Source organism: Vanessa tameamea, chromosome 10, assembly GCF_037043105.1.
Source record: "Vanessa tameamea isolate UH-Manoa-2023 chromosome 10, ilVanTame1 primary haplotype, whole genome shotgun sequence".
NCBI classification, from domain to species: Eukaryota; Metazoa; Arthropoda; class Insecta; order Lepidoptera; family Nymphalidae; genus Vanessa; species Vanessa tameamea.
The window spans coordinates 4,747,088-4,767,078 of record NC_087318.1 but is presented as its reverse complement, the minus strand read 5'-3'; the positions used below and the strand labels follow the sequence as shown (position 1 = coordinate 4,767,078).

At 30.4% G+C, this 19,991-nt stretch overlaps 1 protein-coding gene across 7 annotated transcripts in view; it reads right to left on the bottom strand.

The window, feature by feature from the left end:
* Jvl (javelin-like) overlaps positions 1–19,991 on the bottom strand; it is a 74,356-nt gene that overhangs the window by 32,273 nt on the left and 22,092 nt on the right. The window contains exon 1 of one of the 7 annotated variants that reach the window (XM_064215953.1): positions 8,271–8,946. The exons of the other annotated variants lie outside the window; for them this stretch is intronic. The gene's annotated coding sequence lies outside the window, so the exon portion shown is untranslated. Of the gene's footprint in view, positions 1–8,270; positions 8,947–19,991 lie in introns of those variants that run through there. 7 annotated transcript variants of the gene reach the window in all.

The window sequence follows — 19,991 nt, the reverse complement described above, 5'->3', positions numbered from 1 at the left end:
TTGGTCAGATCAGTTATATCGTAGGCACACTGTTATTAAGAAAAATAAGTCATTTACAATCTGCCGAGTCCATATCAAATGAAGCTTACATATTTTTAGTATTATAAAGCTCTCAGCTAACAACTAAACAAGATTATCATTTGTATTTCAAGAGCTGGGAGTCAAGTCAAGGGCCCGTATAACGTATTAGTTACTATTACAATAAGAACCACTTTACAAATGAATTGTCTGCGGCGTCAGAGGAACGTAATTCAATTACCGCCCACAATTCATAAATGGGTTAGTGGCCCGGCTTCCCCGACAACGTTAGCTTCGTTAGCAATACGTCCTATTGCTATAGAGATAGGGTTCAATTTACTCACTGCTATGAACGGTACTTACTCTACGTTAGTTTACGCGTCATCATCACATTACTACGTTAATGTTTTCTCGTACCAAAGATGTGAGAAGAATATTTTAGTATTTACATTAATTAAATCTAAAAACGGTACAACGGTATAGCATGTGTCATTAAAAATAATTAATTTATATCGTACTTTTATTTATAACAATTGAAGTTGTTTTATTTCGATTTTTAAATATACAATCTTTATCACATAACAATAATATGTTGGAATTCTTGAAATATTCGGTTTAATGAAAAAAAAAACTACGAGATTTATATTCAGATTTTTTAGGTTTCTATCTAGTCAAGAATTTGGAACAAATAAGTATTATTAAATAGGAGAATGGTAGAAACTAAGTACTGATTTATTACTTGTTTTAAATTAAAACATTAACTTGTTTTGCTTGACCTAAAAATAAATATTTGTTTCTAGCCAAACTTTCCCATTTGTTTTTAACTTACCATTTAGTTTTTCATTTTTTTAAACAGCAGAGTAAACAAAAACTCGTTTTGTTGCTTACCTGAAAAAAATAGAAAAATAACGATTAGATTACACGCAATGTAATGGTTGCAATAGTAAAAACTAAAAAGTAACCTAGTTTGGTTCAAACTTTTTTATTTTGGGAAAACATACAGTTTTTCTACATTAGCTAACAAATAATTGAATTTAAAATAAGTACTCAGTGTAAGACTTCGTTTTAATCGATTGAACTATAATAATGCGTCTGTTCAGGGTTATTCTAAATTATGAAATTAATATTATTCATATCGATATAAAACAATCACGGCGATTACAGGATACAGGAAGAAATCGTATGAAATACACGAGATATGAATAGTCATAAAAATAATGGTCGGTAACCATCACTGTTTTACGCAATATAAATATTGCGTAAAATCTTTTTTTGTTATAGAATAGGTAGGCGAACGAGCACCATTGCATATAAGACATTGGTCCCGCACGAAATATTAATCATGCCTTACCACAATAATACCAACCTTTGGAACTCAGATGTTACATGCCTCACTCGCCCTTCAAATCGGAATACAACAATACTGAATATTTTGTAGATTGGCGGTAGGGTATATGCTGAGTGAGTGGAGCTAGCATAGAAATTAAACTTTTTAAAATTTTGATGTAATTTCTAAATACTACAACCGACGTTTTACGTCGTCAACGTCATTTATATCAAAATTTAGCCGTTTACTTATGTAATTTTTCAACAAACGATATTTTCCTATTTTCGATTTGTTCAAATACAGTCACGTAACTTTCCTTGAACAGAATTATTCCGCCGGTATTCAATAGTTAATATCGCAAGTAAATCACAATATTTTACATTATATATGTTACGGTGGTTGCGTAAGTAAATAATATTGGTGTAGAGCATACAATCGTCGTGTTTACTTGTTATATTTACGTAATTAAATGGCTTTAGTATTATACTGCGGCCCTACTTGATGTATAATTTTGATAGTCAAGGAAGTTGTTGAGATATAATAACAGCAATTACATTCTAACTACAATGTTAATGTTTCGTTACGAAATATTTCTATACGGATGTTAATGTTACCAAGATTTCGGTACCTATGCACATGAATTCCGTGCATACTTAACCCACCGCCAAAAATCTCTATTTAAAGTTTAAAAAATTGTATCCTTTAAGGAGTTGTTTCAATTCACATAAAGGGTTCGACTCTATATCTATAAAAACATATTCAGCGAATGAGAAAGGAAGTGAAGTGAACATGAAATGACTACTGCTGAGAACGTGGATCGATCCAGAGCTATCGTTATTAAAATGTCACGAATTGGAATCAATACACTTTTTATTTCTTATTGTAAACTGACACGTACGTATATGACCTTCCTCAGTCACAATGTCAAACGGTTCGATGAATCGCGACGTTCTAAATGCTAACATATATAGGTAAATAATAAATACATCATTATATAAATACTCTTTACACAAAGAGCACTAAATCCACAAATGCAACCTTCACACTATTCTGATGGCTTATTCAAACGACGTTACTATCTATTTATTTTTTTAAAAAAAAACACCATTAAGTGTAATTTTTTAGGCTACGCGTCATTAAGTTGTCATTGTCATAGCATTCAAAATTTTAGGATTATAAATAAATAAAGTTCGGCTTAGTTTTATGGATATCTTAATAGTTAATGAACGAATTTATTATTGAATAATTCAATAGAATATATAATATACAACATCCCTACTTGCAAATCTATTTAAACATAAATATAAGCAAAATATGAAAATCGTTGTGAAATTTATTTATTTCAAGAATCATAAGCTATGTTAGATGTCTTAAAATATACTCTTAGTTTATCCGTCTCTTTGTCTTGTCCTAATAAATATACATTAAACATTAAATTGTAAGAAATAAGAACTACACTGTTATGAAACGTCTTTTTTAATATGTTTCATTAGTCGAGTTTTATTATAGGATCTCGCCACCGTCATAATCTTTCGTCATAAAAAAAAACTTCGTCTCACAGTACTATTATTTATAGAAATATAATTTATTTGTAAAGCCGGAGCAAATTCGTTTTCCTGTATACAATTTTCTCATATTCTCAGCATTCTAGACCAGGAGTAGTTTTAGTCACATTATTTAGACATTTTATTTATAATTTTGCGAGTAAACTTTTACTGATGTTGACTAGATTTAGAAAAACGAAAAAAAAAGTTACTTTGCTAAGTAATATTCCTTACTAACCAGAGTTTGTTACATAAGATTAATTAATTGAGTCAATTTTTGCTTCATTGGCTGTTCTTCTACAAGTGTCTATGGTGTCCGACACGCATGATGGACTGTGTGCAATGAAACGTGACCCATTCGCAAGCGAGCCCCGGATCTCAGTTCAAAAGAATATTAATAACGACAAACCCAATGTCAAACGTTCAACGTTCACATAACAGTCAATTTTGTTATTCATTATTGATGGATTATTCCCTTGTACATCTCAACAACATCTGTAAAAGTGTGTGTTATTACATGTTGTTTTTTTTTAAGGGGAAATAAATGTGAAGACAGGAATCAGCGTGATTAACGAAAGTTTCTCGAAGTGATTTCGTTATTTTAAAGTAAAATACTGTTTTAGTTTAATAACATATTCAGAACACAATTGAAAACAGCTATTGTACAAATTATGATCTCGTGATGACAAGAATGCTAGCAATGTTTCTTCGTTGAATTATAATACCAGTACAATGGGAGAAAAATGAACTATTATTGGAAAACAAATTAAATTAAAACAAAAAGAAATAGAGTTGTGCATGCAAATATATTATAAGTATTTAATATTCAACACACGACCAATCAAGAGAAATGTTGAAGACTAGTAGTTATTCCAATTACTGACACTATATAAACTTTTTGGGCAGTCACCCAGTGTACAAAATACTTATGAGCCTCATTAGCCTAACAGTATGATAACTTAAACTTATCGTTAAAGTTTTTAGAAAATATATATTTAACAAGACTGGCCTTTAGAACAAAATTAGACATTTCTTTGTAAATTATAAACATAAATAATATTTATTGGTATATCTATTCCAATTCTAAGGAACTTAAAGTTCAAAAGAAAATGATTAAACATTCAATGTTTCAGTTCTATTATAAAAAATAATGTTCCAATATTGTTAAAAACTGAATAATATAAATAAATTTAAATTAAAACAACAAATTCATTAGCGAACTAAAAGCTCTACAGACAATAACAATTCGAACAATTCAAAAAAGAATCCTAGTTACTTATGCAGCTAAAGTAGGAACCATTTATCAAGAGGCAACGCATTGTCTTATTCGAGTATTCAGAACGGTACGTCAATGCGAAGCATTTAACACTTTCTATTTTTGAATTAGCTTCAAACCTAGCCGTGGTTTATTGAGTGACATTATTAATGGACTAGTCTCGTCAAATTGTTTCCGTCACATAGCACCCGCATAATTTTCAAAATTATGACGCTTAAATTATATTTCAACTTAGGTGGAATCATCCCTAGATGATTCTAGCTTATGCCCTAGTCTAGGCCGTAATTTAAAATCGAATTACAAATCCCGGGCTTATATAAAATTGTTGGGTCAACATCCGTTCAAGACGACTGCGCCGAGGTTCGCAAGGAAACCGCAGTCTTTTCGAATGCGGTTGTAAGTCAGTACACCATTAGATGGCCATGTGTAAATAATACCGGGATATTTTATCTATATCTGAAATTTAGTATGGAATATAACTTTTAAAAATAATGATATTAATAAACAAATCGTTTATTAAAATATATTTTATGAATAAACGATTTAGGCACCAAGACAATATAATCAGAGATTATAGAAGAAACTATTATTTTTAAATTACATCAACGCTGTCCGAGTCCGGTGACGATATCTAGATAACAGATAGAAAGCGTCCGAACAACACCAACTGCGTTACGCGCTCTGAACAAACTTGAAATAGAAGCCGTACGACAAATAAGGTTCGGACAACTTGGAAATGTGCACTGTCTGTGTAATGTTGTACTGTTAAATGCAATATATGCAGCAAGGAGAAAATTTGCCGTTTAAACGGCATAACTCTGTATGCCAAATTAGAAATAAGTCCGATTACACTGCTTAATGTGTAGTGCTCATTTAATATATCGTAGGTAATGTGCGGGCAGAGAGGTCACACAGTTGCGATTTAAAAGCAAACGAAACACTATACGAAATCTCTGTTTCCAATGTCAGACACAACAAGGTCGCCTCTCACGATAAACGCCTCTGCGATTCTTACAGAATAAAACAAAATAAGACACAAGACACTGTCTATCAACTGTACCCACCAACATTTAAACACACCAAAAAAATATTGGCATAATATTATAATTACTTAAACTTTATAGTAAAAGTTTCTTTGTATCTAATAATGCTTTCAACCACCGTAACGAATTTCATTTTCTTGTGATTGTACCACAGTTTTATATTTTCTTATCTTAATTTAAATTTGCACGTGCCAATAATACGATTAGTTACATTGAGTCGCTTTTGAAAATATTAGATAATCTTTAAATTTATACAAATTTCTAAGCCTCGTATTATCTTTTTAACAGGAATACAGATGAAATAAAATTTTAAGAGAATTTAAATACCCAGAATACGTCAACCGAAAGGATATGATAAATCATGATAAAGTATCCTACTCACGGAAACATTTATTTTAGAAAACGGTCAAGTAAAGTAACTAATTTCAGAGATATCAAAGAGTACAAAGGGATCTCACTTATTTAAAACAGATTTAGGTACTTTCGTGACAATATTTCTGAACTCTAATTGAATAAATGAAATGAAGATATATTGACATTATTTTTTTAAAGTCTTTACAGGCGAGCGATAAAACAACTCAGCTTCAAACATTAAGGCTAACCAATACGCGCAGACAAACCACTTGGGGGTTTAACAAAGTTTTCATTAAATCACTATATTTATTTATTTAAGAATTTATTTACTTTAAAATTATATTCATTTGAGAAGTTTGCAGCCTACCTTACCTGTATAGCTTGTCAATAAATAATACAAAGGCAAAACTACTATTGTCACAAAACAGTTCTTTATTTTTACTATTAAATTTCGACAGTCGATTACAAAAACGTTGCATGTAAGTTTTTTGTATTCAAGCATCCGTTTTTATTCATATTTTTGAATAGTGATAGACAGTTTTTATAGACGAGCGCTATATAATAAAACAAACACCTTCGCTCGCCGTAACAAATATACTTGATGTAGGTCGACAAACTATGTGAGAGAGATTTTTTTTATATAAAAAAGTATTAAAATGAAAACAACTAACTAAACTAATTAGAGTAAGTTTATTCTGTTATAATAAGCTGCCTTGACAAAAATAACTCAACCATCTCTACTCAACATGCGATTGTACTTAAACAAACAAAAAGGATAAACTGTGAGGATAAAGGATAAATGCAACGAATTGTAATCAAACGATTATTCATAACATAATGTATTGTAACTAAAAGTTTTATTTGTTCCTAATTCAAAGCCTTTTTTAAATCTGTATCACAATTGTCACGTTTTAAATCAAACAGCATTGACATGATTCGATTTTAATCGATCAAATACTAAATCAATAGCAATTTGAACCTTGTAGACTTTCAATCGAATTGAAGTAACTCGTAATCGAATTAAACCCACCATTCACCAGTTCACCATTTGAAATTTTTTGTTGATCCACATTCGGGCAACTAATATAGAATCCTAAAAACTCGCCATTATTTATATTTTAAGTAAAATTATAATTTAATTTATTTAATACTAGCTATACACTGCTTTATATACTGCTTGCCCCGATTTCGTACGGGTTAAATGGAGATTTTATCAGGAAATATAAACACTCTTTATGTATAAAAATAGAATTTAGAAAAATAAAGCTTCGGCTACACACGGGTAAAAAAAAAATATTCATTGTTTTAAGCAATCGTAAAATTTCAACTAATCGTCCAAATAATGTTCAGTAAAAGGCGATTTTTATCTACAGGAAATTTCCTTGAGGCTTGATGATAAGCAAATTTATTTTAATAAGAATATAGAATTAGGTACTAACTATTATTACCCCCAACAGAAATTTATATTAATTTTAAATAGTTCTAATCTATATATTTTTATCAATTTTTTAATTAAATTTTCTGTTGAAATCATCTACTCTCTTATCGTCATGGTAGCGCGCGTAAGAAATGCATTCACTCGGTCGTTTTTTCGTCGACTTGCGTTGCAAAAATAATCTCGTATTTGATCGGGATAATATATAACCTATGTAAAAGGGTTATCATAGTATTAGAGATACATTTTTAATCGGATTTAAATTTTGATTCAAATCTCTTTAATAAACCAAACTCACAAACTTTATCTCTTAACAATATAGTAAAAGATCCGATTTTTAAAAAATAAATACAAAAAACAAAAAATATTTATAACTCTATACATTTTTGGACAAGTATAAAATGACTTATCCGACATAGTATTAACAGTGCGACCGTGAAATATTTGCGAAATAAGTAGGTATATCCATGTATATTATGCAATTGAAAAAATTAGACGTTTCAGAATATGCACATTGTTGTATATTATATATAGCCTTCAACTGGTTAGACTAGTCGATGTTCGCGAAACTTTGTAGTTAAGACTTAAAGCAACGAACTCGTCTTCGCCCACACCTTGACACAACAGTCACTTACGGATATATCAATTTATTGGTATCAGATATAAGTATTAATATTATTTAAGCTCGAAATGTTCATGCAAATTTCTAAATGAATTATAACCAGCAGTAGAAATTAATCAATTTTTTTAAACTATACTAAGAAAGTTAGTATTTGTTCATTTATATCGATCGAGTCAATTATATCGTGGAATAGTAAAGAGGGTACTTTTGAAATTATACATAAAAAATAATTACTTAAATTGAATGTACCCGAAAAAAATACGAGTATTTTGAGTAAAACAATTTATATACGTGTTAAAAATTTCAATGTGATTCGAAATGTGCAAATTTTATATAATTAATAATTAGGTAACCAGCACCAAGGTAAAAATTAAATTTCATGGTTAATATTAAATCATTTGTATATTTTTATACTGTTTAATTATACATGCCATTGCTATTTTCGGATTTACCTGTAACTCAGCGCTGTAAGTAATATAAGAAAAATAAAGAACTTAAATATTCGTTTCAATTTCAACCAATTAAAAGCCGCTAACAATATATTTGAACATATATATTTTTTGTTATTTCTTAGCTACACTACCTGTGAAGGTAAGGTTAAATATTTAATAAGGACTAGTTATCGTTGTTCGAAATGTATAAGAAACGAACCTGTGGTGCAAGGACCGGTGTTAATTCCGTAGCCGCCGTTTTGATGGTCTCCAAAGACACTAGACTTAAATCCGAGAGCCCGCATGACGCTCTTCTCGACAAAACCCAACACAAACTCCCATCAGTCAGGTCTTGAACGTACCGTAACTCTAGCAATTCAACACTGGGGGACACTGAAAACCGCTGAACCACTGAGCCGTAACACACGCACTCACTAACAATTGTTACAGTTCCCTATTCTGCATACCGATTCATCGCCGCACTGTTTCCTCGAGTGACATTATACAAACTTTCAATGTTTTGGAAACAATAGCTTCCCAGCGTATAATATCTAAAAATGGAAAGTAACCGATTTACCCTGATATTACAACACCACACTTGTAAGGCACTGTCAAATATAAAATGTAATGTAGTTGACAATCGTATCGGTAACGGTTCGATATTTTTCGACCACGTAAATATACGTGAATTTAACACAGACGACCGCAACTAACAAATACCTCTAACGTACTGACCGGAGGCAGCTGTGCGCGACTGGCAAAAAGAGAAAGAACGATACTATGACGTATAGTATAAGGCTCTCATAAGTCTGGCATAGGAAAACGCATAACGAAGTGCACTTTGATGTTTATGAAATAAAGCTCAATATGGTTTTATAAATGTTTACACAAAAACACAGCTGAGTCAGTTTCCTCGAAACGTTGCGTGTGGAAATCCGAGATGGTTTGAAAGGTAGTCATTCAGTGTGAAAGAGACAAAAGCAGACGAGCACAGCCGATTCAAGCCGATGGTAAACCGACCGCCAAGGCCGGAGACGTCACGTTTACAGACTAGACATGCCCTTATGTACTACGATTTAATACATATATATCACAAAGTTTATTGCACTGTCACATATAAACAATTAGGTATATAAATCTTATATTTTACGCTATATATTATACAACAATGTTATTTACATCTAAGGCATACCAGTCCGATAGAATTTGTAAAAATAAACATAATCTCAGGTAATAATAAACAAAGACAATTGTAAATTATCTTTCTATCGGGCTAAAAATACCGAAATAATAAAAAAAGGTTTATTTTAAATTAGTGTGATAAGTTTAATATAATGTTTGATTAAATAGTGTAGATTTAAGAAAACCATTTACAAAAAATATTTTCATAGTTTTCAATAAATTTATATTTACATTTTATTGTAATGCAATATACGTCAAATTACACACCTGAGTTTACAAAATAATATTTACATTTTATATTATATTTATATGTAAATTTATATCAAATATGTGTCTTCTGTATTATTAAATAACATTAAAATGCTGTTGTCAGATAAAATTATATCAAGATATTATATTATTTTTTCATATACGCTACTTATAAACAACTTACAATACAGGAAATTATATTCTTCTAGGTTCAAAAGATTATTATTATTCACTGGCCTATAATGACCTGGTTTGTATTAAATTCTAGCAAATTAGATATCAATTTAAATGCACTTTATTTATTTATATTCGAATATTTAAATCCAATTAATTTTGTATTATTATAATACATATATTTGTATTCTATTGAATTTTCGTTCTTTAAATTATCATAAAACTGCATCCGATGCATTGTTAACTTAATGCAGATCCGGAATAGCAAGCCGAATGTTATTCATGTTTTCTCTCTCGGCATTCGGTGCTCAGTGGAGCGTGACTACGATGAGACAAAAAAAATCGAATACCGAATAATTGTTATTTCTTTTCATTTCAACGTGAATCATGTGAGACGTCATCATTGACGACAATTTTCTATGGGATATTTATATCTTTAAAACAGTATAAAACCTTTTTTCCGCCGTCTGTATGCTTAGATCTTTTAAACTATGCAACGGATTTTAATACGTTTTTCAACAATAGACAGAGTAATTCAAGATAAAAGTAAGTACATATGTGTAAAACATGTTAACAGGGAGAGAGTTGAGAATTTCAACTATACTAGCAAAAAAAACATGATTTTTTTATATTTGTTCTCAAGAAGTTGTATATAGACCCTTATAGTATACGTGTGAAGGCCGGGTAGCTAGTTTAAAATAAGTACATAAAATTATAATGAACATTATAAAACACTTTATAAAGAATTAGATTAAGGTATAGTTTTGCGAAAACCGTCAAAAACGTTGGGTGTTTTGTGTGTAAACGAAAGTAACGAGAACTTGGAAAGTTTCATCGAGGCCATTAGAATTCTGGGCATATGAAGATGCAATTTTGATAAGGTTATATGCTAAATATTTAACAGATTCAAATGCATGAAACGTACAAAGAGTTGGAAAACATCTCTGCCAAGTCATTATACTCTGCGACCATTTTAATGGTAGTTTTTTTAATGTTTTGTTACGTACTGTTTTGCTTACAAACAAATAAAAAAAATTTTGTATATGCACCTATACATATAATTACTCCTATGGTTTATTGTACAACATGTATACATTTATACAAAATATAAACCACTGTGAGTGTGTTTCGTTTGTCAATACCTACATTCACATATTATTCATTAGAATTACTAATTATGATATATTTTAGTTATTTATCATTGTTTCTTTTCTCTTTTGTCACAATAACGCAAATGGCTTCTTTGTGATACAGCCCCACGGCTGTATCACACAAAGCACCTAACGAGACATATGCTTGCCTCTAGCTTGTTGAGAAATATGTTCGTATTTGGTTGTATTATTTACTATCTATGTAAATAAGAAACCCCGAGATCTAGTAGATAAAACTTGAAATATGAAAAAGCCGAATTCAAATCTAAGCAAGCACTCTTAAGTTTTCATGTACTATATTTGCCGAATGGTCATTGGCCGCTTATTACGTCATCAGTTGTGATCGACCAATGACCATTCAGAATAAACTGAAATTTGTTTATCTGACTTAGATCAGCGTTGTAGATAGTATAAGTATGTCTGGATCAACTGAGTATTAGAATCAAATATGAAACTCAAAAAAGGACACGACTAACCACGACTAACTAACGAAATTCGACGGAGACACAAATAAACTGTATAAAAAAAATCTTCATTATAGTGGAGGCCATCCTGCAGTTCGGCGATTATAGGCGGTTACTTTATATAATAATTACAATAAAGTTTTATAGATATGTTTTCATTGTTCCTTTGTAATATTTAAATTAAAAAATATGTTGAACATCCTGTTTGAAATTTTTTATATTGCAAAAATCTATGAGAATTTATCTGGAAAAGTGCACTGTACAATGTGCATACTTAATGAGATCGATTAAATATATTTTCAAAGACCTTAATAGACTTGTACCATATAACGTTATTAGACGTAACATTTTATGTCGATAACGTTCTACCTGATTAATCTTAAGTTAAATCGTAATTATGAAAAATAAATCATAGTTGCTTTCGTGTAACTCTATCCTGCTTTAAAATATTAAATGACGCGAGAAGCCATAAAATCAAACAAGTTGAGTTTTTAACTACGGATGAGTCGAGTGCTCAATCGATTTTATAACAAAAAACAAACTATTGTTTTAAGTGTATATGAAAAAGTATAATTAAATATCTACTTAATGAAATTTTGAAATGTCTGACTGACATATAATGCACTGCCAGGTGGCTTTAAGGGAATGAAATTTTGTACAAGTATTCCTTATGGTTGTTGTTGAACACTAAGCTAATATTTTTCAAATTAATCTCCTATATTAATAGAGAAAAATTTGTAGGGAAATTCATTATTTATGATGTAAGAAACTTGAAAGCGGTATTTAATCTTAGAGAGACGTTAAACTCGATTTAAAAAATTCATGACCTGGGAGAGGGTGGACTCTTGATAAAATTTTATATGATAAAGTTTAGAAATCTGTGTTTAGGCTTACATTTATGAGTAAAAGACAGACGTTAAAGCTTTTCGAAAATTCATCACTTTTTTTGTAAAACATAATCAATGTCATCAATAAAGGATGAAATTTTGCATGAATGTTAGTCATTTATCAAATGAATAACGTGGGATGTCTATGAATCTGAAATATTAACATATTGAATAGATACATACGTATAATGTTCGATACGTGTACGTATAATTCTAATCATAAATAGTCGCATTTTTCAATAATTAGTTTTCGTATTATTATAATTTAATGTAGCATTTTAGTAAATTTTTGTGGCCGTTTCCGTCAATCAATAACGGGTTGACTCCCAAATCTGGACTCACAGTACGGTATCTGTGGAATATAACACTTGTTTAATTGCAGTTTTGTTTTTGTTAATTGGTTTCCACAGATAGTATGCGACCAAGGTAAAATGAGTTCTGACAATACAGGTTATATTGCGCAAACTCATCAAAACAAATACTTAGTTAAAATGGATTGATTTCTAAATAACATTTCCGATGGTTTAAATAATGACTTTCTATTTTAAATGATTAAAAAAAAAAACAAATTCATTTATGTTTAAGCATTAGTGTCAATCGCGTGCGAATCATTTCGAGTTTATAAATAAATGTTTATTTTACCAAAAACTTTCTTCCTATCTCTTAATGGTCATTTCCAGTTTGTTAACATAATATTAATCTCAATGAATGCCGCTGAACCGGTTTGTATGAAAGACATTTTTAATCACTTATTGGCAATGCCTCCGGTGTTGTTTTGAAAGCTGCAAAATATATATATAGACTTAACAGACTCGTTTCATCTATTTAGGAAAAGGTTATTGCGCACGCTTCTCAAATGAAACTCGGTTTATTCGCAAAAAGTTAAAACATCATTTTATTTTCTTAGAAACTGACTATTAGTATTGTTTAACAAATATACGTAAACAATAAACATATGTAAGAAAAAATATGAACCAGAACTTAGTATGAAATACATGCTTATCTCTAGAAGAGATTTTTCTAGCACTTAAAGACTAATAATAAGTCGACACGTATCATGATATAAAAGTCTGAATTACATAAAAAAGACAATCGCACATTAAAGAAGCATAATAATAAATAATTTGCTAAATTAAAAGACGATCCGAAAAAAATGTATTCCGTAGCGTATTACTGTAACCATATTAGAATGGATACATCATCAAAAGCCAGTAGAAGACAATAAGGAGAATTAACGCTGCGCTACAATTGACGAGAACTGACATGATGCTCTGACAATATATTTACCACTAATAAACCTTATCACGACATAGGTACGGGTGAAAATGAATAATGTTATCGAACGACGCACACATACGACAGATACGTGCACGACATTTATTTGTAATGCAAAACTGCAAACATCCTATAGTTACGTCGACGAATAGGCTAACCGTGAGAGTTTCACAATGGTATTTAAAAAGAACCTATTCTACGTTACGAAGGTAAACATATGGATAAATTTAAACATACACGATTGAATGTTTAATAATAATTTACGGAAGTATATGTTGAAAACGATCTTACGTTTTCGTACCTATTCATTAATATTACATAAGTGTTAAGGGTTCCGTCAGCTAATAATATTTTACCTTCAACATACCATGGAACCGTTCAACGTTCCTAGGAATTGTTCCTTTGATGCATATTGTTTATTGATGACCAGTATGACCGCGCCCCTTTGCGCTGACGAGGCGAACGGATGAACACTTGCACTTGTACCGGATACAAGTTAATAAAACGTCTAGCAAGTGTACAGCAATAATCCTTTTACTTACTGTTTATTCACGTAAGCCACACAGTAGTGCTATTTTAAGAAAACGAAAAAGAATTTTCTTCTTTAGAATGATGATATATAGTTATTGTGCCATATACTCTGCGAGTAATGTAATATTATTTTACTAATTCATACATCGGAAGATTATAATATAATACCGACGTTGTATTCATTTATATATTACATTTAGTTTTGGTCGATTTTGTTGTCTAAATGTGATAGTTTCTCTTACTTGAAGTAATATAAGATTCCAATGCAATACTTGACACGAACATTATTTATAAAATGTCGTTAAAACAATTACACATGTTCGTTACACGTGTAATCATCGTGTCAAAGATTACACAATAATAAATCTAAGATTGTGTAATACATTGTAAGGGAAGTGTTTAAAAATTATGAGTAAAAGAATGGAAGTAGCACACCTTTTGTACTAACGTTATGTTGTTCACATTTATGTAATGGTGAGAATCACATTTTCATCTGTTTGTTTTTGACACTTCAATTTTAAATATAAAGTACTGTTTAAAATTGTATTAAGGATATAACATTATAAATGTACTTTGCGTCGTATTAATAAGGTATATTATGGAATTAATGTTCATGTTCCTAAATTTTTTTCTATTTTTCAAAATGTATTACTTGTTACCCTATTATTTTTATTTTGTACTGGTCTTATTAGAGAAAAAAAATGTATTTTTACATAAATCGATTCTATTTAAACATCCCCAATAGATATCCAATACTACTAAATTGATAAATTACGTAAAAATCTCAATTTTATTTATAAAATAATTTTGTAAATGTTCTCATCCAAATAGCGTAAAAGTTGGAAAATATAACGAACATCAAAGAACCGCTTTTTATCTGCGATCCAAATCAGTTAGATGACGACTAGATGATGCAACATAATGAGATATCGTTGAGAAACAACTGAATACCATATTAAAGTTTATTGAAACAGTTCATATATATGTCAATTCAAATGTTTATTATTCGAACAAACATTAAAAATCTTAAGTATGCAGGTCTATTTTGTTTTATAACAACCATTGTCTGAATTAAACAATATGTCGACATTATATTTAGAACGATGCCGAGTGTTAAATTTTACGCCATTGACAAGAACTTGCAATATATCCGTCCAATCGACGTAACTGCAAACGTCTACGTGAACTAGTGGACTTTAACACAAGAGCTATGCCCTAGATTATTGTAATAACATTCTCACTTGTTACACGAAACGGTAAGAATCTTCAACGTCGATTAGGTCCAAGCCTAGTCTGTTAGCCAATGCAATGCAAATAATGCGTAAAATTTCAAGTTATTACAAAACTCTAATAATGTTGCATTTTATGATCACGTTTGCCTAGTAATTTGACTTCTATTTACTAACATATATTACGCTGTCTTCGTCAATTTTCCTTTTCCTTTAGACACGTACTTGACTTCTTGCGTACAAGTTATATTATAATGCCATCGACAATAACTTTTAATCGTATCAAGCCTAATAAATCAGACACTTAACTTATTTTCAAGGATCATTATACACGTGGAATTTAGGTGCAAGCACATTATTACTCAATAAATGTCGATTTCACTGAGTTTTGTCATATAAATATGTTTCAAAAATATTTTTACACGATATCTATGAGACATACAACGTATCGATATAAGAATATAGACAATCAATGCGGAATCATCCGTAGATGGCTATAGGCTATTATTTTTTGAATTATTTCCTATTTTTTTTATTTTATCCCCGGAGAAGCGGGCGAACAACAGCAAATAAAAATATGATTTCACATCGAATTTACAAGACATCGAAGTGATAAAATTCGTTTTTAATTTTTATAATGATTTTGTTACTGTTACATAACAAAACGAAATGTCAAAATACTGCACTAATGTTCCGCATCAGAATCGATATTTACCGTTGGTACCCAATCAGCGACTATCTGGTATCGTTTTAAGCTGCGCACCCGTGCCTGTCTCCGGCCTCTCTGACGGAATCGGCATTATATTATTATCACAAGATGCATGACATTACAATATACATGAATATTGAAACGTATTATAATTTAACAATAATATGATTGTTTCTATGAACGTAATTAATTCTATCTTCCCACTGATGGTATCTGTAATCTCTATTGATAAGTAAAAGTTCAAAATCTTCACAGTCAAATATTTTTCCGCATCATTGGGCTTTTATATTATTTGTGCGAACATACAATTATTTTGTTGCCAACTTACTATAGTTTGGTTATGACTGTTTCAATTTTGCTTTATATATTAAAGATATCAATGTGACCATTATTACTTATTTTTGGTGGAGTAATTACTCGATATATAAATTATTTATTGTTAGCAAGTCAACTTAAGTGACTCCCCCCAGTCTGGACATCATATTCCGAGAAACAGCGTCGGGTCAAATAACTTTAATTAAAATACGAATAAAGATTGACGTAATTAAAACTAAATCGAACTGGTCTCTTACTTGTTACGATACTGTTGGTTTTTTCCAATGGTGCGATAGCCAAGGGTGGAGTCCACCAACCGTGAAGGTTTAACAAGCCAACCGAGTGTAAAAAACGTCTAGAAAAAATGCCCTTTCATTAGTTATGAATCGTACTACCGTAGATAAAGAAATAAAATAACGAAGTAGACACCCACATAGCAGAAAACAAACTTTAATAACTTGTCCTACAATTTAAAATGGTTAATATAAAAAAAGCTTCTTAAATTAAATATTCCTCCAAAATAATGATTTACATTACAATCCGAAAATATCTAAACGGTATTCGACGTGTGTATGTACCTATACGTATTCGCGCAACATACTACTACTATACTAATACTATACTACTACAATAGTCTGCTTGTAATAGGTTTTATAAATTTATATACGATAATTTAAGTAATTGTAACAGCGCAATATGCGTTTTCGTATAACTTGCCCAAGTTACTTCCCAAATTTATTCTCAAAAACTATCATCAAACATCTACTCGTGCATTCAATCGTGACTAACTTCTGTATAGTAAGAACAGTGCAAAAATGCTTAAAAGAATTTAGTTTTAAATTTTATCATATCATCATGTATATGTATATAGGTAAAATTTTAATTTGAAAGTTAGTAGAATCTTTATTATAAATTAAAATTAAACACCAAAAACCTAATAACCGACTTTAAAACGTTTCTAATATGTGTTCTTATATTCGGAATATATTAATTTGAAAGTCTGCCATAAAGTATACAGTTATCTAAAAGCAGGATAAAATATGTATAAATAGCCTTAAATTTACTTCAATACCTAAACAAAAATAGAAGGTATTTTGTGACTTAATATGAGTAAGCTTTCCTTCAGACTAGTAATTTTTTAGACTGCTAAATTGTTTATTTTTTGAAGAGACAATTGCCCAATTGCACAAGTCAAAGAATAATTCTGGCGGTTTCACTTTCTTTCTGTTCACAGTCGGATTTAGCAGCGTAGGATGGGCGTGACCGGGCTCGGGGCGGCCTTGTCGTCTGAGTACAGATTACATACTTTCCCTGTTTTTATGGCAATCTTATAGGGAGAATTATATAATGGTATTGTGAAAGTTACAGTTAAAACGAGGTTCTTTATTTTACATATTTAAACTAAAGTAACACTAAATGTTCCATAACAGGGCGTTTCCTCATGATGTTTACTTCCATCACAGAGCACGAATTGAATTGAAACACAAGTTAGGCAATTGAAACTTCAATGGTGTGTACCCGGGTTTGAATCGGCAATGTTCGGTTAATATTCACGCGTTCTAGTCATTTTGCCATCTCGGCTTATAGATCTAAATCTACATATTTCGCTTAATTAATAACTCAAATGCAAAACTAAACATAAGCTACTAACATCCTTAAATAAACCTGTTTTATGAATACAAATCGAAAATTGTGTATCCGTTCTAAAACTTCTTGTGGTGACGTCATAAGATACATTACTTCTTATTCAAACACACATGGGCGTCAGCTAATAATTCTGTAAGCACTTTCAAGAAACCCTGAAGGTCAGCATTAGGTCTACACATAAGTTTCGACCTTAGCTCCTAGTAGGTGTCACAAGTCAGTATTAACATTGACATACATGTTTTACTATTAGACGTTCTAGTCACAGCCACTATAAACCTGATTTGTAGTGGTCCTTGCAAAGACATTTGTGAAAATTAAAATATTTTATTGTCAACGAAATAACTCAGTTCCAGGCTGAGATTATCCATCACGCTACTGTAGAGGTTTTTCTTTAACATTTTCCTTTAACACAGACTACAAATGAATTGTACAAACCAATTGTTTACGAATATAATACAAGTGTGGCGTTATACTCAGATGTTTAATCGCATTAAAGTTCCAATTTTTTTATTAAATTTATGAGAGGTTATGCGCAATTACATAAATAATACCGCATATTTATTTTAATACAGAACGCTATAAAAAATAAAGGATATCCGAAAACCATTCTTACAAAAATTTGCATTACATTTTATTTTAATATTTCAAGTATTATAGGATTTAGAGTTTTTTAAGAGAAAATTGATTAAAAAACATAAAAACAATCCATACGACTGGTAAGATTTCGTAATAACCCCACGCTAAGCAAAGGTTTCTATAAAAACGTCTGAAACTTATATTTTTTGTTGTTCAACTGCGCTTTGGTGTATTTACATAAAATGCAGGATCCCTTAAGTTATCCTTCAACGGAACTAGAGATATTCAATTATAAATAAAAAATAAGCAAATGAAAATTATTCTCATTCCCATTAAAAATATATTAAGAAATATTGTAATGAAATAGACATTATTACCCAACAGTTTAATATTAACAAATACGTAAATATTATATACTTTTTGTAAATACTAAAGTGTTATCACGACTTTGTTAACGAATAAGGTGTGTTTAGATCTGCTAGCTATTCTAACTAAATATTTCGTCTGTTCCAAAGCATACTACGTAGAAACTACGTAGGTATTTACTTTTTGTTGTCTTTGGACCTTCTACTGAACAAATATAATTAAAATATTATACTTTTGAAAACATAAGCATTAATAATGAATATATTTGTGTAACAGTCAAGGTTGATAACCTAAGATATGCGTATAACATTTTTTGCCTTAAGTCATTTACATACATATTTCAAAGATCCAAAATAAATACATTAGGAAATTTAAAAAGATACTTGAACTTTACTTGATGAAAACTTGACTTGCTGGAAAATTTAAAATACTCTCGTATATTAAGTACAGCTGATACGAATCTAAACTAATAATATGAATTCGAAAGTAACTTTGTCTTTTATACTAATATTATAAATGCTATTATAATGCTTTGTCGTTCGTCTGTCTGTTCCTCTTTCACGTCTAACTACTGAACCGAATTGGATGAAATTTGGTATGAAACAATCTTGAACTCGAAGGAAGGCTTAGGCTATTTTTTTATGCCAAACGTAACCCCTGAAACGTGATCGAAACCGCGGGCGACAACTAGATAATTTATTATTAATGAATGTAACAACAAAAATGTTACCTATTTAGTATTTTTCCTTCTCATAATTTTATGAAAAACATAAGCTTAAAAAAAATTCAATAACACTAAAATGTAACAATTATTCTTTGAAGCATCATTCGTTTCTGGCCCACGCAGAAGGTGCTGAAAGGAACATCTGCTACCACTCAAAGGCCTTACGGTTTAATGACATACGATTATGTATTTCAAACAAGATGCCAGACCAGTCTGCACGCGAACAGAACAAGGTCATTGAAGTGAATGACAGTGTGATTACTGAACTTAAAGGTACCATTTAAAGAAATTTGACTTTTGAGCGGATAATTTGTTTAAAGTTAATAATTGATAATATTAAGTATCAAATAGATAGAAATAGTTGTTTATAACATTATCTAAATACTTTCATTTCAAACTAAAGTCGTATTTAAGCACAAGCATATTTCGATATCGCATAAGATTCATTTGCATATATTTTAC